This window comes from Microcebus murinus, chromosome 6, assembly GCF_040939455.1.
Source record: "Microcebus murinus isolate Inina chromosome 6, M.murinus_Inina_mat1.0, whole genome shotgun sequence".
NCBI lineage: Eukaryota > Metazoa > Chordata > Mammalia > Primates > Cheirogaleidae > Microcebus > Microcebus murinus.
In genome coordinates this window covers 111,482,214-111,503,874 of record NC_134109.1, presented here as the reverse complement: position 1 = coordinate 111,503,874, position 21,661 = coordinate 111,482,214, and the positions used below count along the sequence as shown (strand labels likewise).

Genomic DNA, 21,661 nt, shown 5'->3' with positions numbered 1-21,661 from the left:
TTATTAGAATCAGAATCCAAATAGGAATACACATTATGACTGGTTAATATGTATTACATCTGTTTTTAATCTGTAAATTACTCAATTTTTTTTTTTTTACCTCCCTTGAAAATTTGTTGATGAAACTTGGTTGTTTATTTCATACCTTGTCCTAGACATTGAATTTTGCTGATTACATCCCTGTGGTGTCACCTAATCTTTTTTTTGAACTATGTATTTCTGGTAAAATGATCTAGATTCTATTACTGGATACATAAACATCACTTTTTAAATGGCTGAATATTCTACTAGTGCATATTTTTGGAACTTGTGGTTGTTTTCAATATTCATTATCATAAACCATGTTGTGCTGAACATTTTGTGTAGAAATCCTTGCCAGATTTCAGATTACTTTCCAGAAGTAGAATTACTCAGTCAAAGGGTATGCATATTTTTAGGATTTTTGATATGGATAGCCATACTACATTCCACAAATGTCGAAGCAATTTACAGTTCCATCAGGAGGGTATGAGAAAACCCATTTATGATGTGGGGATTGGTATTACCATCCCCATTTTGTACACAGGGCAATTGAGGCTCAAGGAGGCTGAAGCGCTAGCCTAAGCAAGAGAGCTGGAACTAAGATCTTCTAACTCCTAATAAGAGTGTCCTTTCCCCTAAATATGCTGCTTCTCTGAGCTTCTCTGAAGCATTTTTGGGTCCTTGTTGGGGACCCAAATTTTAAAAACAAGGATGTAAAATTATTTCTGAGACCACTCTGAGACTCATAGTGATTACACAAAGGTTCAAAACTACCCAGCAAGGATGAAATGGCTTCAATGAGTTCCTGTACTGGCCTTGAAATAGCCAGAAAAGAGGAAAGATTCCAAATACTGAAGAGATAAAAAACACAGAAAAAGCAAAGCAAACCATGACAACCACTGTGAAGTAGGTGGTCCTTTCTGTGTGTGGTCTCCTTTGGTTACTGGGCCATCTATGGTGCCCACTAAAGAGTCAGACTAATGTTTTTCCAAACTGTATGGGTCTTGAATAACTGCATGGTCAATCTTTAAATTACTGCTTAAGAAGATGCTTAAACTAAATGGCTCTAAAGGTCAGTGTGGAGAAATTCATTTTGCCAACTTCATAGCTTTGAGGAAGAACGTGGAATCTTCTAATGGGTACTGAGATCAAGCGCAACATATCTTTTACTTTGCAACTGTTAGGTTGAAATTACAGTGTTGAGACTGTTAAACCATATCCAGGATGAAAAGCTTTAATATAGAAAAGCTCCTAGTCTTTTTAGGACATGCATCCTGGGAAATGTGCTGCTATGAATGGTCCAATAAATGAGCCTCTCCATTTGCTTTACCGTTTGAGATTTAAAATGAGTCCTTTTGTAGCTTTCTGCCATTGGAATTTATAAACTGAAAGGGATATTTATGTATGTAATATACAAAGAGTTATTGCTGCTTCTTTCTCCACCCTTGTTCAGCTACCCACCCTCACACCACAGCTGAAATAATTGTTTACCAGGGTTGCATCCTTGAATGAGGTTAGTAAACTCATGTAATTCCATGGTTTCAACTATCCTTGATATGCTACTAATTCCCAATTCTATCCCCAGGCCTACTTCTTTTCTGAACTTCTTACCTGAAGTTCTAGTTTATGAGTATTTCCTTTGGGAGTCCCAAAGTACCTCCATAGCAATAAATTCAAATAAAACCTCATTATCTCTTCTGAAATCTCCTCTTCCCAATATTCTTGTCCAAGTGAATGTTACCATTCATCTCACAGTGATGCAAGAAATTTCGGAATAACTATTTGTAGTCATGCATTCATCCTTTCAATGATTTCTAAGTATGATGCTGATACTAACCTTCAGGATCCTCTTAACACAGAGGCTGACATAAAATTTCTATACTTTATAATTAATTCTGTAATAGAGGTATGTTCAAGTATTACTACAGTATAGCAGGAGGGCCTAATTTGGGCTCAGTGGTCATGATAGCTTCTCAGAAGAGGTGGCATCTTAAGATTTGTAAATGAATTCCCTCGATAGACAAGGTCCAAGGATGAGGTAGACAGAGGTTATTTCTACATATAAAATAGTCCTGAATCTTTTTTGCTTCCATTCCAACTGTTACCGCTGTAGTTCAGCCAAGGTCATGTCTGTAAGCCTGGTGGCAGGCCCCCCTCCCCTCCCTAGAGAAAAAAAGAGAGAAGCCCACAAGATCCACAAAGATAACTGTGAGGCCAAGCTAAGTTAAATAACCACACCCAGGTGCCCACCTGGATAAGAGTTTCAGTTCCTGGATTCCGCAAATACCGCCAGCCCCTCCTATTTCTCAATCACTGCCAAAGGTCACAGTGCAAAATCCCCAGCTCTTCCCGACAAAAGTCCCTGGCCCGCCTCAAACAGTATAAAAGCCCTCACCCCTTTCAAACAGGCGTGACTTCTCTGGCCCCTCTATTGGGACCCGTGAACCTCGCCCGGGAGCACTCACTAAAGCCACATTGTTTGGCCCTGATTTGTCTGTTTTTTCCTCTCACCACCAAAAACTTTACAATATCTTCTTAAACTAAGTTACTGTGTGATTTTAGAAAAGTGGTCTAACCTGTTTGAGTCTCAACCTCCTTATCTCTGAAATAGGGATGATGATACCTACCTCACACAGTGAAGTAGGTCCCTTCATACATGGCTAATTCATGTTCTCCTTCATTATAGAAGTGTTTTCCTAGTCTTTCTTTGTATTTTCTCTGTTGTACTTCTCCTGTTTCCTTATTTGGTCAGACCAATTATTCAACATTTTAATTCTATCTTCCACATCTCTTGTTTTCTTGCTAATTACATTTGTGATAATCTTTGTCCTTTCTCTCTGCTATTTTTGTGATTTTTTTCAACAAAATGCTTTCTACTGAGATATAAATTACAAATAATAAATGCACAAACCTTATGTGTTTGGTTTGACAAGTTTTGACAACTATATGAACCATGTCATAATCAATCAAAACAAGATATAGAACAAATGTATAATCCCAGAAGTTCCCTTGCTTTCTATTCAATCCCTTCCCATCTCCATATACATAAAATCATTCAAAATGCTCTTTTATATGTCTCCTTCTGCCAAGCTTAATGTTCTTGAGATTTATTCACATTGATGCATGTGATAGATGTGATAGTAATTTCCTTCTTTTTATTGTTGATTAGTCTTCCATTGTATGAATACAGGCTGAGCATTCCAAACCTGAAAATCTGAAATCCTCCAAAATCTCAAATATTTTTTTTTTTTTGAGACAGGGTCTTGCTTTGTTGCCCAGGCTAGAGTGAGTGCCGTGGCATCAGCCTAGCTCACAGCAACCTCAAACTCCTGGGCTCAAGTGATCCTATTGCCTCATAATCCAGAGTAGCTGGGACTATAGGGATGTACCACCATGCCTGGCTAATTTTTTCTATATATATATATATATATATATATATATATATATATTAGTTGGCCAATTAATTTCTTTCTATTTATAGTAGAGATGGGGTCTCGCTCTTGCTCGGGCTGGTTTCCAACTCCTGACCTCGACCAATCCACCCGCCTAGGCCTCCCAGAGTGCTAGGATTATAGGCGTGAGCCACCGCACCTGGCCTGAGACAGGGTCTTGCTCTGTTGCCAGGACTAGTGTATGGTGCCATTATCCTAGCCCATCATCATAGCAGATTCCAACTCCTGGGCTTAACTGATCATCCTGACTCAGCCTCTTGAGTAGCTGGGACTACAGGTGTGCACCGCTGTGCCTGGCTAATTTTTTTATTTTTGTAGATATGGGGTCTCACTATTGTCTAGGTTGATCCCAGACTTTTTGAGTGCTGACATGATGCTCAAGGGAAATTCTCATTGGAGCATTTCAGATTTTGGCTTTTCAGATTTGGGATGCTCAACCAGCAGGTATAATACAAATATTCCAAAATTTAACAAAGTAAGAAATATAAAAGACTATGGTCCCAAGTATTTCAGATAAAGGATACTCAATTTGTATATCATGATTTTTTTTTTTTTTTTAATTTCGGCATATAATGGGGGCACAAATTTTAAGGTTTCAATAAATGCCCTTTCTCCCACTCCCCCCACAAGTCTGAGTTTCCAGCATGACCATCCCCCAGATAGTACACATCTCACTCATTATGTATGTATATACCTGCCCCCTCCCCCCTCCCACCTGCCCAATACCCTATTACTGTAGTACCTACGTGTCCACTTAGGTGCTACTCAGTTAATACCAGTTTGCTGGAGAATATATCTGGTGCTTTTTTTTCCATTCTTGGGATACTTCACTTAGTAGTATGGGTTCCAGCTCTAACCAGGAAAATATAAGATGTGCTATATCACCATTGTTTCTTAGAGCTGAATAGTACTCCATGGTATACATATACCACATTTTATTAATCCATTCTTGGATTGATAGGCATTTGGGCTGTTTCCACAGCCTTGCAATTATGAATTGTGCTGCTATAAACATTCGGGTGAAGGTGTCTTTTTTGTAGAGTGTCATTGGATCTTTTGGGTAGATGCCCAGTAATGGGATTGCTGGATCAAATGGTAGATTCACTTGTATCGCTTTAAGGTATTTCCATATTGCTTTCCACAGAGGTTGAACTAGTTTGCAGTCTCACCAGCAGTGTGGGAGTGTTCCTCTCTCTCTGCATCCACGCCAGCATTTATTGTTTGGAGACTTTTTGATAAAGGCCATTCTCACTGGAGTTAAGTGATATCTCATTGTGGTTTTGATTTGCATTTCCCTGATGATTAGAGATGTTGAGCATTTTTTCATATGTTTGTTGGCCATTCTTCTGTCTTCTTTAGAAAAGTTTCTTTTCAAGTCCTTTGCCCACTTTTTAATAGGGTTATTTTATTTATTCTTGCTGATTTTCGTGAGTTCTAAGTATATTCTAGTTATCAGCCCCTTATCAGATGCATCGGATGCAAAAATTTTCTCCCATTCTGTAGGTTGTCTGTTTACTTTCATGACTGTTTCTTTGGCTGTGCAGAAGCTATGTAGTTTGATCATGTCCCATTTATTTATTTTTGTTGCTGCTGTGATTGCCTTTGGGGACTTCTTCATAAACTCTTTCAGTAGGCCGATGTCTAGGAGAGTGTTTCCAACATTTTCCTCTAGAATTCTAATAGTTCCATATCTTAGGTTTAAGTCTGTTATCCAGTATGAGTTGATTTTTGTGAGAGGTGAAAGGTGTGGGTCCTGCTTTAGCCTTCTACAAGTGGCTATCTAGTTTTCCCAGCACCATTTATTGAAAAGGGATTCTTTTCCCCAGCGTATGTTTTTGTCTGCTTTGTCAAAGATTGGATGGCTATATGAGAATGGTTTTATATCAGCATTCTCAGACCTGTTCCACTGTCAATATTCCTATTTTTGTGCCAATACCAAATTGATTTAATTACTACAGCTTTGTAGTATAGTTTGATATCTGCCATATTAATGCCTCCGATTTTGTTTTTGTTGTCTAGAATTGCTCTTGATATTCGGGGTCTTCTTTCGTTCCATACGAAGCGTAAAATTATTTTTTCTATATCTGTGAAGAATGCTGATGGGATTTTAATAGGTATTGCATTGAATCTGTAGATCAGTTTGGGTAGTATAGACATTTTAATGATGTTGAGTCTGCCGATCCACGAGCATGGTATGGATTTCCACCCGTTTACGTCCTCTCCTGTTTCCTTCCTCAGTGTTTCATAGTTCTCCCTGTAGAGGTCTTTTACCTCCTTGGTTAAGTATATTCCTAGGTACTTTAATTTCTTTGTTGCTATTGTGAAGGGAATTGAGTCTTTGATTTGGTTCCCAATTTGATTGTTGTTGGCATATATGAATGCCTCTGATTTCTGTGTATTGATTTTGTATTCTGAAACTTTACTAAATTCATTGATCAGTTCCAGGAGTTTCTTGGTTGAATCTTTGGGGTTTTCTAAATATAATATCATATCATCAGCAAACAATGAAAGTTTGATCTCTTCTGCCCCTATTTGGATACCTTTAATTCCATTTTCCTGTCTGATTGCTGTAGCCAGGACTTCCAGCACTATGTTGAATAGAAGTGGAGATAGTGGGCAGCCTTGTCTGGTTCCAGTTCTAAGTGGGAATGATTTCAATCTTTCCCCATTCAGTATGATGTTGGCTATGGGTCTGTCATATATGGCTTGTTTCATTTTTAGGTATGTCCCTTCTATGCCTATTTTCTTAAGTGTTCGTATCATGAAAGGGTGTTGAATTTTGTCAAAGGCTTTTTCTGCATCTATTGAAAGAATCATGTGGTCTTTGTTTTTGCTTCTGTTTATGTGGTGAATTGCATTTATAGATTTACGTATGTTGAACCATCCCTGCATCCCTGGGATGAAGCCCACTTGGTCGTGGTGGATTATTTTATTGATAAGCGTCTGGATTTGGTTAGCTAAGATTTTGTTGAAAATTTTTGCATCTATATTCATTAGGGATATTGGTCTGTTTTCTTTTTTTGTTGCATCCTTTCCTGGTTTTGGTATCAGAGTAATATTCGCTTCATAAAAGGTGTCGGGGAGGTTTCCGTTCTTCTCGATGTTGTGGAATAGTTTCTGCCAGATAGGTACTAGTTCTTCTTTGTAAGTGTGGTAAAATTGGGGTGTGAAGCCATCGGGACCGGGACTTTTCTTTTTAGGGAGATTTTTAATTGCTGTTTCTATTTCAGCTCTTGAGATTGGTCTGTTCAGGGAATCTATTTCTTCCTGGTTGAGCCTAGGGAGGCTATATTTCTAGAAATTTGTCCATTTCCTCCACAGTTTGTGTGCATAAAGATTTTTGTAGTATTCATAAATTATATCTTGTATCTCTTTGGGATCAATTGTGATATCTCCTTTTTTGTTCCTGATGGACCTTATTAGAGATTTCTCTTTTCTACTTTTAGTTAGCTTAGCCAATGGCGTGTCAGTTTTGTTTATTTTTTCAAAGAACCAACCTTTTGTTTTATTAATCTCCTGAATAGCTTCCCTGTTTTCAATTTCGTTTAGTTCTGATTTGATCTTGTTGATTTCACTTCTTCTGCTGGGTTTGGGGTTGGTCTGTTCTTCTTTTTCCAGCTCTTTGAGTTGTTTCTTTAGATTGTCTATTTGTGATCTTTTTGTCTTTTGGTTATAGGCATTTATGGAGATAAACTTTCGTCTCAGAACTGCTTTAGCTGTGTCCCAGAGGATTTGATAACTTGTCTCTCCATTGTCATTTTGTTCATAGAATTTTTTTATTTCCATCTTGATTTCTTCATTTATGAAGTAATCATTTAGTAGGAGGTTGTTTAATTTCACGTTTTTGTATAGAGAGTTTCTGTTAGGGTTGATTTCTACTTTTATTCCACTGTGATCCGAGAAGGTACATGGTATGATTTCTATTTTTTTAAATTTCTTGAGATTTACTCTGTGTCCTAGGATATGGTGAATCTTAGAGAATGTCCTGTGAGCTGATGAGAAGAATGCATATTCAGTGGGTTTTGGGTAGAATGTCCTGTAAATGTTAGTCAGACCTAATTGTTCTAGAATTTTGTTTAAGTCCATTATTTCTTTATTAATTTTCTGTTTGGAGTATCTGTCTTGTGACGTCAGTGGGGTGTTGAAATCTCTGGTGATTATGGAGTTGCTATTAATCAATTTGCTTAGATCCAGTAAGGTTTGCTTTATGAATCTGGGTGCACCTAAGTTGGGTGCATATATATTTAAAATTGTTATCTCTTCTAGTTGAAGTGTGCCCTTCACCATTACATAATGACCCTCTTTGTCTTTCACTACTTTTGTTGATTTAAAAACTAAATCGTCTGAAATTAGAACTGCCACGCTAGCCTTCTTTTGGCTTCCACTTGCTTGGGAGTACTGATTTCCACCCTTTTACTTTTAGTCTATATGCATTCTTGCAGGTTAGATGTGTTTCCTGAAGACAGCATATACTTGGCCTGTATTTTCTTATCCATTCAGCCAGCCTGTGTCTCTTGAGTGGAGAGTTTAAGCCATTCACATTTATTGAGAGAACTGATAGGTAAGGTAGTTTACTGTTCATTCTGTTGGGTTGGATGTTGTTGCTTTGATTTATCTCTTGAGCCATTGTAATATCTGGCCTTTAATCTTTGGGTTTTGGTTGTTTTTATATTCGTGAGTTTTTATTATGGTGTTCCGTGAGTAACACTGTTTTGAGTACTTCTTGCAGGGCTGGTCTTGTCTTGGTGAATTCTCTGAGACTTTGCTTGTTTGAGAATGTCTTTATTTCTCCTTCATATATGAAGCTTAGTTTTGCAGGGAATAATATTCTAGGCTGGGCATTGTTTTATTTCAGAAGAGTGAGAATGGGGCCCCAGTCTCTCCTTGCTTGTAAAGTCTCAGTAGAGAAGTCTGGTGTTATTCGAATTGGATTTCCCTTGTATGTTACTTGCTTCTTTCGTCTTACAGCTCTTAGAAGGGCCTCTTTAGTTGATATTTTGGTCAGTCTGATGACTGCATGTTGTGACGTCTTCCTGTTTGCATTGAATCTCCCAGGAGTCCTCTCAGCGTCTTGAACTTGTATATCGAGATTTTGAGCAAGGCCTGGGAAATTTTCCTGTATTATATCTTCAAGTAGCTTATCCAATCCTTGAGTTTTGTCTTCTTCCCCTTCTGGTAAACCTATGATCCTCACATTAGGTTTCTTCACATAATCCCACATCTCTTGTAGCCTTTGCTCTTTTCTCTTGTTTCTCTGCTCTATCTCTGTGACTGATTTATTTAATTGGAGGGTGTTATCTTCAATCTCTGAGATTCTTTCTTCTGTTTGATCTACCCTGTTCTTGAGACTTTCCACTGTATTTTGTAGTTCCCTGAATTGATTCTTCAATTCGAGAAGTTAAGTTAAACTTTTCTTCATTGTGTCGATTTCTTTAGTGAACTTTTGTTCCAGGTCCTGGAGGCTTTTTGTGGTTTCTTTGTGTTGGTTATCGAGTTGTTCTTACAGGTCATTGAATTTTCTTATGATCCACATTCGAAATTCCTCTTTTGTTATTTTGGTTGCCTGATTTTGGTTGGTGTCCGTTTCTAGGGGGCTGGTGCTCCTCTTTGGGGGTGTGTTTTCTGTTTGGTTCTTCATATTTCCAGAGTTCCTTCACTGATTTCTTCCCATGTCGATCAGTTGTTGTTTCTTTCCTTTAGGTTTTCATTTGGGTATTCACACACCTTGTTTAGTTTCTGAGCCAATAGGTGATGTCTGTGGGTGAGATTTGATCACTCCCTGTATCATGAAACAGTAGGTGCCATGAAAAGGCTGTGCAGGATGTCCTCCCTGTCAGTAGGTGGTGCTTGCTTGGAGGAACAGGCCACACTGTTGTTTTTGTGTCCTGTTATCAGCTTTTGTTCTTGTAGAGAGGCACGCTAGTGTCTCAGGTGGTTGGTGGGGCCCTGGGACTTCCATGTGTGTCCTTTTCTCCCCCTCAGTGAGGACTGGTCTAGGAGAGAGTCTGGGCGGAGCTGGGTTGGGTAAGCCTGCCCTCAGGCACCACCAATGTCGTTAGCAGTGGTCAAAGTTCTGTTCTTTGCTTCCAGGAAAAGCTGTCAGGGAGGGGCGCTCACTGGTGGCGGCCATCGCTGGGCTGGTGTCCGCAGGTCTTTCCACCCACTGGGGAGCCCACCAGCAGTCCGAGATGCAGGGGAGGGGAAAGTTGATTTATCCACCTACCCTTCCTGCTGGTCTCCGGGCTGCTCCCTGTATATCATGTTTTGTTTATCCCTTCTTCTGTTGATGGATGCATAGGTCATTTAAAGTTTTTGGTTATTATGGATAAGACTGCTATTAAAATTCATGGGCAAGTCTTTCATGTTTTCATTTCTCTTAGGTAAATACCTAGGAGTAGAATTATTGAGTCATAGTATAGATATATTTTAACTTTACAAATTGCTAAACAGTTTTCCAAAGTGTTCATTCCATTTTATACTCCCAGCAGTAATGTTTCAGACCTCCAATTGCTCAGTATCCTCACCAACATTTGGTATTATCAATCTTTTTTTATTTTAGCCACTTTATTGGATTTGAAAGAGTATCTTTGTGTCATTTTATTTTGCAGTTCCCTGATAACTAATACACTGAACACTTTTCTATATGCTAATTGGCTATTTGCACATATTCTTTTGTGAAGTATTTGTATCCAAAGAAATCTTTCCCCACCCCACGATTACAAAGATATAGTCCTATTTTATGCTAGAGGTCTTATGGTCACAGCTTTTGTGTTTAGACCTATAATCCATCTTATTAATTTTGTATATGGTGAGAGGTTGGTTTTCTTCCATATGGATATCTAGTTGTTCCAGCTCCATTTATTAAAAAGACTTTCATCACAGAATTAATTTGATCCCTCGATTAAAAATCAATTGACAAGAGGTTGCCAGGGGTTGGGAGAAGGGAGGGATAAATAGGTGGAGCTATGTGATATTATAATGGTGAATACATGCCATTATACTTTTGGCAAAATCCACAGAATGTACAATACCAAGGATGAATCCTAATGCAAACTATGCACTTTGGGGTGATAATGATATCAATATAACTTCACTGATTGTAACAGTGTACCACTCCAGTGTGGGTTGTTGATAGTGGGGGAGGTTGTATGCATGTGTGGGCAGGGGGTTTATGGAAACATTCTGTACTTTCCACTCAAAATTTTGCTGTGAACTTTTAAAATTGCTATAAAAATAATCTATTTTTAAATGAAAGCTTGATCAGCCAAAAGGAAATTACTTGACTATATATGTCCAGACTATGTATTTCTGTGCTCTCAATGTTCTTTTGATCTATTGGTCTGTTCTTATACCAATACTATGCTATGTTGATTAGTGTAATTCTACTATAGTAAGTCTCAAAATCAGGCAAGTCCTCTTGACTTTATTATTCTGTTCCAAAATTGTTTTAGCTTTTCCAGATTTTTAAAATTTCCATATAAATTTTAGAACTGATTTATAAATGTCCTTTAAAAGCCTACTGGGATTTTGCTCAGGATTGCATTGAATCTATAAATCAATTTGGGGAGAAATAATATTTTAACCATATTGAACAGAATTCTTATGTATGGATACATCTCCATTTAAGTAGGCCTTTTAAAATTTCTCTCAATAATGTTTTATTGAGTTGTTACATCTCTTTCATGAGATTTCTTGGAGATGTTTGATATTTCCTGATGCTTTTATAAATGGCATTGTTTTTTAACTTTTAATTATTTGTTATCATATATAGCAATACAATTGATTTTTGCATAAATTGCATTTGTATATTCCCACTTTGCTAAAACCTTACTTACTAGTTCTAGTATTACAGTTTTTTCCCTTGGTAGATTATATGGTTTTTTTATATATGCAATCATGACACTGCAAATAACAAGTTTTATTTTTTCCTTTACAAACTTTATGCCTTTTATTTTTTCCCTTTCTTACTGAATTAGCTAAAGCTTTCAGTACAATGCTGAATAGAAGTGGCGAAAGTAAATAGTCCTTGTGTATTCCGAATGCTAAAGGAAAAATGTTCAATCTTTTATCACTACATATTATTTAGCTATAAGTTTTCCCATCTATTCCTAATTTGCTGGGTTATTTTCTAATATCATGAATGGCTGTTACATTTTGTCAGATGCTTTTTCTGCATCTAATGAGATAATCATATAGTTTCCTTTTCGGTGGGGTCAGTGTCAAGAGATAATCCTCCAAGGGTCTCACATTTCTGCATACCTTGTGAGCAGATAAACTAATAGCTTTTGTTCTAGAAAACATTTTCTAAAATGTTTGGGTAGGGAATGGTCTTAGAGATGGTGTCTTCCTTTAGAGCAAACAGAAGGCTTGTTGGCTGTCCAGTATAATAAAGATAATGTCTGCCTTCTGGGCAAAGGTTGAGCAGGTCTGCTTTTAGCCCACTGGAAAAGACTGGGGTTTCCTAAATGTGTGGGGTCTCCTCAGCTGTGATACAAACCCACCGCATGTGCAGCATCTACCTGGGCCCACCCTGTGTTGTCCTGTGGGACCTGGGGACAAGAAAACTAAACTGATGAGAACATAAAGCTCAAACTGCTTGCCATTTGTGAGTGATAAGGTCCTTTGTCTCTGACCCAGGAGCCTTGTGTCTTTTGCTAGCATCCATGAAACTGACAGGCTAACTTGTTAGCATGCAAGAAGGGTAAAAATCTCTGACTTTTTATCGTTCTTAGCAAGTTAATATGGTAATTTCTAAATGTTAAAAACTAACCTTGTCTTCCTAGAATAAACTCATTTGGTTGTGATATATTACCCTTTTATAGTAAGCTTTTTAAAAAATATACAAGCCGGCAAGTATTCTCTCTTCTCCTTTGAGAGAGTGTGTTTGTGAGTAGTATTATTTCTACCCTAAATCTTTCACAGAATTTATAGGTAAAGCCATCTTACCTGAAGTTTTATTTGTAGAAATATATTTTAAAAATACATTTCTGTTTTGGTGGAAAAACAACTTACAGATTCAAACAGCTCAGTGAACCTCAAGCAGAATAAATACAAAGGGAACTATACTTAACCAGATTATTATAAACTGCTGAAACTCAAACATAAAAAAACATCTTGATAGCAGCCCAAGGAAAAAGGACATATAGCTTACAGGAGACAAATGATATTAATAAAAGCTGATTTCTCTTGATAAATAATGGAAGCCAGAAGACAAAGGAATGATATCTTTAAAGTGCTTAAAGGAAAAAGATCTGTCAAGGATGAAAAAAGACCAAAGAGTAAATGTAAGAAATTAGGCGTGGCATATTAATAATATTAAACAAACTGACTTTAAAACAAGGAGTATTTAACACAAAGAGAAATAATGCTGAAAAGCCATTTCAGCTGAAAGATGCAACAGTTCATGTGTATCTAATAATAGATGATAGATACACAAATGTGTATCTAATATTCAAAATGTGCAAAGAAAAACCTGACTAATTAAATGGAGACAAATACACAATCATAGTTGGAGATTTTTAACACTCCTCTTTCAGTAACTGTTAGAACTAGAAAAAATTAAGAATATAGAATTATGTTGTCCAGTACAGAGGCATTAGCTACATGTGTTTATTTAAGCTTTAAATTAAGAAGTTACATTTGGAAGGTAAAAATGAAATGGGAGCCACACTTGTGTATTTTTCCATTTGTAAGGTGTAGTCATAAAGACATTTGGTTTATGAAAGTATTTTGGAGACTGAGAGACAGGATTTGGGGCATCTGTTGTACGGGGCATAGATCTAGTTGTTATAGTGTGGTTCTGGAGCCCACATCTGTGGTAGTGGCCCCTTCCTGATCCCTGGTTCAAGCTAAGGCACTGAGCTGCTAGACTGAATAGCACAAAAGGTTCCACATAATTCTTGATTTTGATAGATACAGCAGCTCTTGATTTTGATAGATATAGTTGTTATTCAGTTTTGCAGTGTTGTTCTGAGATATTCCATACAAATAAAAATCCAAAGCAAGCAGCAGTAGCTACACATATATCAGATAAAATAGACTTTAAATAAAAAGTATTAAAAAGACAAGGAAGGTTATTATATAATGATAAAGAGATCAACTGAACAAGAAGACATTAAAAAATGTAACTATATGTGCATTCTACACTGAAGCATCCAGATATATAAAGCAAAAAGTATTAAACCTAAAAGGAGGCAACACAGTATAGTAGGCAACTTCAACACCTCACTTTCGACAATGGGTAGATCATCTAGACAGGAAATCAACAAAGAAACATCAGACTTAAACTGTGCCACAGACCAAATGGCACAGATATTTACAGAACATTCCATCTAACAGCTGCAGAATATACACTCTTCTCAACTGTACAGAGAATATTCTCCAGGACAGGTCATATGTTAGGCCACAAAACAAGTCTTAACAAATTTAAGAAGACAGAGATCATATCAAGTATCTTTTGTGACCACAATGGTATAAAACTGGAAATCAACAAGAAAAACTTAGGAAACTACAATACATGGAAATTGAATAACAAGGTCCTTGACCAAACAATGGGTCAATGAAGAAATTAAAAGGGAAAAAACAGTGGTCAACCAGTACCTCTTATATTATCCTGGATGGAGCTCGAGCCCATTCTACTAAGTGAAGTATCACAAGAATGGGAAAACAAGCACCACATGTACTCACCATCGAATTGGTACTAATTGATCAACACTTATGTGCATATATGTTAGTAACATTCATCAGGTGTTTGGCAGGTGGGGGGTTGGAGGAGATGGGTATATTCACACCTAATGGTACAGTATGCACTGTCTGGGGGATGGGCACACTTGTAGCTCTGGCTTGGGTGGGGCAAAGGCAATATACATAACCTAAACATTTGTAACCCTGTAATATTATGAAATTTTAAAAAAGATAAAAAAACAAAAACAAGCAAACAAAAAAAACCCCAAAAAGAATAAATTAGAAGGAAAATTTAAAAATTCCTTGAGACAACTGAGAATGGAAACACATAATACCAAAACTATGGGACAAAGGAAAAGTAGTCCTAAGAGGGAAGTTTATAGCAATAAACACCTACATTAAAAAAGAAGACAGACTTCTAATATCCTAATGATATACCTCAATCAACTAAAAAACAGACAGACAACAACAAAAAACAAAACCTGAAAAACAAATTAAACCCAAAATTGGTAGAAGAAAGGAAATAATAAAAGCTCAGAGAAAAAACTAATGAAATAGAGACTAAAAAAATCCAAAAGATCAAGAAAATGAAGAGTCGATTTGTTGAAACGATAAACAAAATAGATGAACTGTCAGCTACACTTAGAAAAAAAGAGAAGACTCAAATAAAATCAGAAATGAAAAAAGAGACATAATTGACACCACAGAAATACAAAGGTCATAAGAGACTATTATCAACAACTATACACCAACAAATGTGACAAAGATATAAATAAATTCCTAGACACATACAACATAAGTTTAAGTTGTGAAGAAATAGAAAATCTGAATAGATTAATAACAAGTGAGGAAATTGAATCAGTAACAAAAAGTTTTCCATCAAAGAAAAGCCCAGGACCTGATGGTTTCACTGTTGAATTCTACCAAACAGCTGAAGAAAACTATTACCAATTTTCAAAGTATTCCAGAAAAGAGGAAATACTTCCAAACTCATTTATAACGCCAGTATTACCCTGATTCCCAAACTGGAGAAGAACTGACAAAAAAAGAAAACTATATGCCCATATCCTTGATGAACACAGATGCAACACAAGATGCTAGCAAACCAAATTCAACAGCATATTATAAAGGTCATCATGATCAAGTGGGATCCATCCTAGGGATGTAATGATGGTTTCACACACACAAATCAATAAATGTGATGCACTACTTTAACAGAAAGAAATAATGATATGATTGTTTCAACAGATGCAGAAAAAGCATTTGATCACATTCAACATTCCTTCATGATAAAAACAAGTTAGGAGGCCGGGCGCGGTGGCTCACGCCTGTAATCCTAGCTCTCTGGGAGGCCGAGGCGGGCGGATTGCTCAAGGTCAGGAGTTCAAAACCAGCCTGAGCAAGAGCGAGACTCCGTCTCTACTATAAAAAATAGAAAGAAATTAATTGGCCAACTGATATATATATAAAAAAAATTAGCCGGGCATGGTGGCGCATGCCTGTAGTCCCAGCTACTCGGGAGGCTGAGGCAGAAGGATCGCTCGAGCCCAGGAGTTTGAGGTTGCTGTGAGCTAGGCTGACGCCACGGCACTCACTCTAGCCTGGACAGCAAAGCGAGACTCTGTCTCAAAAAACAAACAAACAAACAAAAAAAAAGTTAGGTACAAATGGTATGTACTTCAACACAATATAGGCCATGCACAACAAATTCACAGCTAACACCATTATAGAACAGGGAAAAACTGAAAACTTTTCATCTAAGATCAGGAACAAGACACTTTCACCACACTGCTTCTATTCAACATAGTACTTGAAGTCCTAGCCATAATAATTAGAAAAGAAAAAGAAACAAAAGGCATCCAGATTGGAAAGAAGTCAAATTATCCCTGTTGAAGACGACATGATCTCACATACAGAAAACCCTGGCTGAAGAGCCAGGGGGCGACGCTACTGTCTGGGATTATGACTGAATGCCTCCAAGTCAGCATCCCGCCCAGGCAGAACAACACAACAGCAGCGCTGTGGAGCCTCGGTTGCCTTGGGTTGGCCTCGTATGGCCTCATTAGCTGGGCCCCCACCGTCTCTGCCTGCATACTCCGCTGGGCGCCAGGACCGGTCAGGATTGGAGCACCCTTCATCTTGGAAAATAGGGTGCAGCTGGAAAGGCGGCGCCCCCTTGCCTGGCATACAACACACATGGAGAACGTTGGTGTTGAACCATTTGCAGACAACCTGCAAGCTGTTCAGGGTTTCATGTGCAGGAGAGCAGCTCCTTTGCTGCAACCTACTGAAAGTCAGCCCAGGACACAAAGGTTTGTAAAAATAGGAATAAACATTTTATTTTATCTAAAAAAATAAAAAATAAAAAAATAAAACCCTAAAGGTTTTACCAAAGAGCTGTTAGAACTAAAAAATGAATTCAGTAAATTAGCAGGATACAAAATCAAAACACAAAAATTGGTAGTGTTTCTATACACTAGTAGTGAACAACCTGAAAAAGAAATCATGAAACAATTCTATTAACAATAGCAATAATAAAAATAACATACCCAGGAATGAACTTAACCAATGACATGAAAAATCTCTATAATGTAAACTATAAACCTTTGATGAAAGAAATTGAAGAAGACACAAATAAATGGAAAGATACTTTGCCTTGGAAGAATTAATATTGTTAAAATGATCAAACTACCCAAAGTGATCTACAGATTTAATGCAATCTCCATCAAAATACCAATGATATCCTTCACAGAAATAGAAAAAACAATTCTAACATTCATATAGAAGCACAAAATGCCCCAGATAGCTAAAGCAATACTGAGCAAAAAAGCTGGAATCTTCAAAATATGCTACAAAGTATAGTTACCAAAACAGCATGGTACTAGTATAAAAACAGACACAGAGACCAATGGAATAGAATAGAGAGCCCAGAAATAAATTCATGTAATACTACCTACAGCCAACAGATTTTTGATAAAGATGACAAGAATGCACAATGGGGAAAGGACAGTCTCTTCAATAAATAGTGCTGGGAAAATTGGATATCTATATTCAGAAGAATCAGACTAGACCCTTGCCTCTTACCATATACAAAAATAAACACAAAATGGATCAAAGTCTTAAAACCTAAAATTATGAAACTATTATTAATAGAAGAAAACACAGGAGAAATGCTTCATGACATTGGGCTGGGCAAGGCTTTCTAAAACAAGACCTCAAAAGCCTAGGCAACAAAAGCAAAACTAGACAAATGGGATTATATCAAAATAAAAAGCTTTTACGCAGCAAAAGAAACTATTAACAGAGTCAAGAGATAACCTACAGAGTAGGAGAAAATAATCTGCAAACTATACATCTGACAAAGGGTTAATATCCAGAATATATAAGAAACTTAAATAATTCAGCAGCAAAAAAACCAAATAACCCAATTTAAAAATGAGTAAAAGGTTATTTATTTATTTATTTATTTTTAGAGACAGGGTCTCACTATATCACCTAGGCTGGAATGGAGTGGCCATTCACAGGTATGATCATAGCTCACTGCAGCCTTGAGCTCTTGGCCTAGAGCAATCCACCTGTATCTGCCTTCTGAGTAGCTGGGACAAAAGGCATGTGCTACTGTGCCTGGCTAAAAGATCTTAATAGACACCTTTCAAAAGAAGACATACAAATGGCCAAGAAGTACATGAAAAAATGTTCAATGATCATGAATGATCATTACTAAATGATCACTAATCATCAAGAAAATGCAAATCAAAACTACAATGAGATACCAGCTCACTCCAGTTAGAATGACTACTACCAAAAAGACAAAAGAAAACAGTGTGGGTGAGGATGTGGAGAAAATGGAACACTTTACATACAATTGTGTGATTGTAAACTAGTACTGTCATGGAAAACAGTATGGGAGTTCCTCAAAAAACTAAAAACAGAATTACCATGTGATCCAGTAATCCCACTACTGGGTATATATCGAAATAAAATGAAATCAGTATGTTAAAGAGATAGGCTGGGCACAGTGGCTTACACCTGTAATCCTAGCGCTCTGGGAGGCTGAGGTAGGAGGATTGCTGGAACTCAGGAGTTCAAGACCAGCCTGAGCAAGCGTGAGACCCCGTCTCTACTAAAAATAGAAAAATTAGCCAGGTGTCGTAGTGTTGTGCTTGTAGTCCCAAATACGTGGAAGGCTGACGCAAGAGGATCGCTTGAGCCCAGGAGTTTGAGGTTGCTGTGAGCTAGGCTGACACAGGGTCTCAAGCTTTACCTGGAACAATAGAGTTAAGACTCTGTCTCAAAAAAAAAAAAGGAAAAGATATCTGCACTCTCATGTTTGCTGCAGCATTATTCACAATAGCCAAGGTATGGAATCAATATAAGTGTCCAGCAATGGATGAATGGATAAAGAAAATGTGGTGTACAAATATAATAGAATACTATTCAGCCATAAAAAGAATAAAATCCCATTATTTGTGGCAACATGGATGGACCTGGAGGTCATTATGTTAACTGAAGTAGTCTAGGCACAGAAAGACAAACAGAGATGGGCCAGGAGTGGTGGTTCATGCCTGTAATCCGAGCACTTTGGGAGGCTGAGACAAGAGGATTGCTCGAGGCCAGGAGTTCAAGAAAGACAAATATGGCATGATCTCATTCATATGCAGAATCTAAAAAAAAAAAGTTGATATCATAGAAGCAAGGAGTAGAATAGTGGTTATCAGAGACAGGGGATGGGTGGGAGGAAGGAAGGATGAGGAGAACTTGGTCAATGAATACAAAGTTACAATTAGACAAGAGGGATAAGTTCGGGTGTTCTATTGCATTGTAGGGTGACTATAGTTGACGATAAAGTATTGTATATTACAAAATAGCTAGAAGAGAGAGAGGCTTTTGAATGTTCTTATCATAAGAAATGACAAATGCATGAGGTTATAGATATACTAACTACCCTGATTAGATCATTATACATCATATATATTGAAACATCAAATTATACCTCATAAATATGTACAATTACAATGTGCTGATTAAAAAACATTAAAAAGTTTGGATCTTTAACAGCAAAATGGTATTGGCTGGCTATACTGTGAAAGGCCTTTTTATTTGTTTTTGTATCCTAGGACCTTGTGTAGTGTCTAGCACAAAATGAATAAGTGATCATACTTTGAAAAATATTTCTGGCCGGGCACAGTGGCTTATTCCTGTAATCCCAGCACTTGCAGAGGATCACTTGCAGCCAGGAGTTCGAGACCAGCCTGGACAACACAGCGAGATCCTACTCTACAAAAAAATTAAAAAATTAGCCAGGCATGGTGGTGCGCTCCTGAGTCTTGGCTACTCAAGAGGCTGAGGTGGGAGGATCACTGGAGCCCAGGAGTTCCAGCCTAGGTGACAGAGTGAGACTCTATGTCTTAAAAGTAAATAAATAAATAAAAATATATTTACCAAGAATACCTTAGATGTAGAAACTTGACTAAACCATGCAAAATAGTAAGAATAAAGACTGTAACTATCTTATCTCTCTTAGATACCTTCCTACCTCTCTATGCCAGATGAGAAGGAAGGGACAGCTGTCAGGGTCTGCTCCTGTTCTACATCAAGGATAAAGGCCAGAGAACAACTCCAAAGATTCTACTGGAACCCTTTCCACTCAAATTCACAGCTGACAAAAGTGTCCAGGTGGTAACAGGGAGTAGAGTGAGATTTCTTGCCAGTTCATATCTGGGAAGGTGAGAAACCAAGTATGGAAATGATTAAACATGTTCTGATGGGAGATATGGGCATGTTATATATACATGTTCTGATAGGAGATATGTTCTGATATAAACATGTTCTGATAGGAGATATGGTTTGTGGTTCTATACATGGGCATCATCAAGACAACTAACAATGCATTATCTGTAAGAAAACAATATTCACCACCAGTATGGTTCAAATCAGAGAGAGATTGGCATGGGTTTGTTCTGAAGTACTATGGTTGTCAATCATCCTTTTTAAGTCACACGAGTTATTTGGTTTGGCAGATTACCACTGCAGTTTTTCACCCCAATCTTTCTTTAAGAAAGATTTGTTAACTGTAATAATATATGTGAAAATGTACGTATTTTCCTGGAAGGCCCACTGGACTTGCAATGAAGCATTTGGCTGGGTCTTCCGCCTCATTACAGCTGAGGCGGGTGGCTAAGATGTCTGGACAACAAGAATGCAGGGTTGCCATATCACAGGGTAGCCCAAAGGAGAATGCTGGGACAGAATGGCATTCATCAGCAGAGAAGGCTAAGTTCCACAGTGACCAAAGGACATGGGAATTGAATGGGATCAAGCAACTGAGAGAAAGGCCAAGGAGGCTAAAAGTCAAGTGCTGTAAGATAAATGGTTGTAGATCCCAAGGGCCCGGTGCTCTTTGGCAATAAATATACTTGGGGAAAGAGGGCAGGAAGATGGAAGGGATAAGTGAACAAAATAATCAAGGGTAAGACAGATAATGAAACAACTGCTCCCAAGAAAGTACTACAAGAAAGTAGAAGAAATTTATGAACTGCAAAAGAAGCAAATGCAGAGGAGGGCATTCTGCCTCTCTTATTAACCTACCATAAGCTTCAGAGAGCAATAAATTGCATGGGTTTTGGGAGCCAAAGATTAATGTAGATCACAGAAGAGTTGTTGATAGGTGGAATAAGTAACTGATTAACACCAGATGGAACTCTGCTGGGAAATTAAATGTCCTACCTGATTCAAAATTCATGAGGGAAAATGAGTTCAGATGCCAAAGTAGGAGTAAATTTCCCTGGAGAAAAGGGAAGGAAGGAAGCAGGGCTGACCTTTAACAGGTGTCAGAAATTGTTGCACTTGCGTAGTAGAAAGAATACAGATGTTGGGAGTCAAGATAGACATGAGTTCCAGTCTCAGATCTCCTATCTAATTTTTACTTTATTTATTATACAACCTTGGGCAAAGCACTTACCCTCTCTGAGCAATTTCCTCACCTACAAAGTCTGACTTAGAAATCCTACACTTTTAAGGCTGCAAAGTGTCTACTATAATAACTTACATGTAATGGCAACTCCATAAATGGTAGCTATTATTGTTGTTTTAAGTCTGAACCAAATTTATAACCAGAGATGAACTGAGATAGGGGAATTCTCAGAAATTCCTCGAGTTGGAAAGAGTCGATATGAAGGAAGTTGTAAAAGCTCCAATGTTACATATTCTAATATCACATATTTAAATATCACGAATGACAGCGAGCTGTAACTATATTGCTCTTCATTAAGAGAATTTTCCTTCTGTACAAATTGTTTTTAAAAAATCCATTGTCCTCTTCTGTGTTTTCTAAATTGTTCTTGTCATCGAGCACATATTATTTTTATAATTAGGAAAATGAACTTATTTTAAAGAGGTGGCAAAGAGACAGACAGACACACCATCTGCTACTGCCAGAGAGCCTGAACAACTGAAGTAAGGAAGTGGCAATGGAGTGAAGGTGATAAATCTGAGAAAAATTTACA

The 21,661-nt window shown here is 37.5% G+C and overlaps 1 protein-coding gene across 8 annotated transcripts in view; it reads right to left on the bottom strand.

The window, feature by feature from the left end:
* SCAPER (S-phase cyclin A associated protein in the ER) overlaps nucleotides 1–21,661 on the bottom strand; it is a 503,757-nt gene that overhangs the window by 57,029 nt on the left and 425,067 nt on the right. The window lies entirely within an intron of this gene.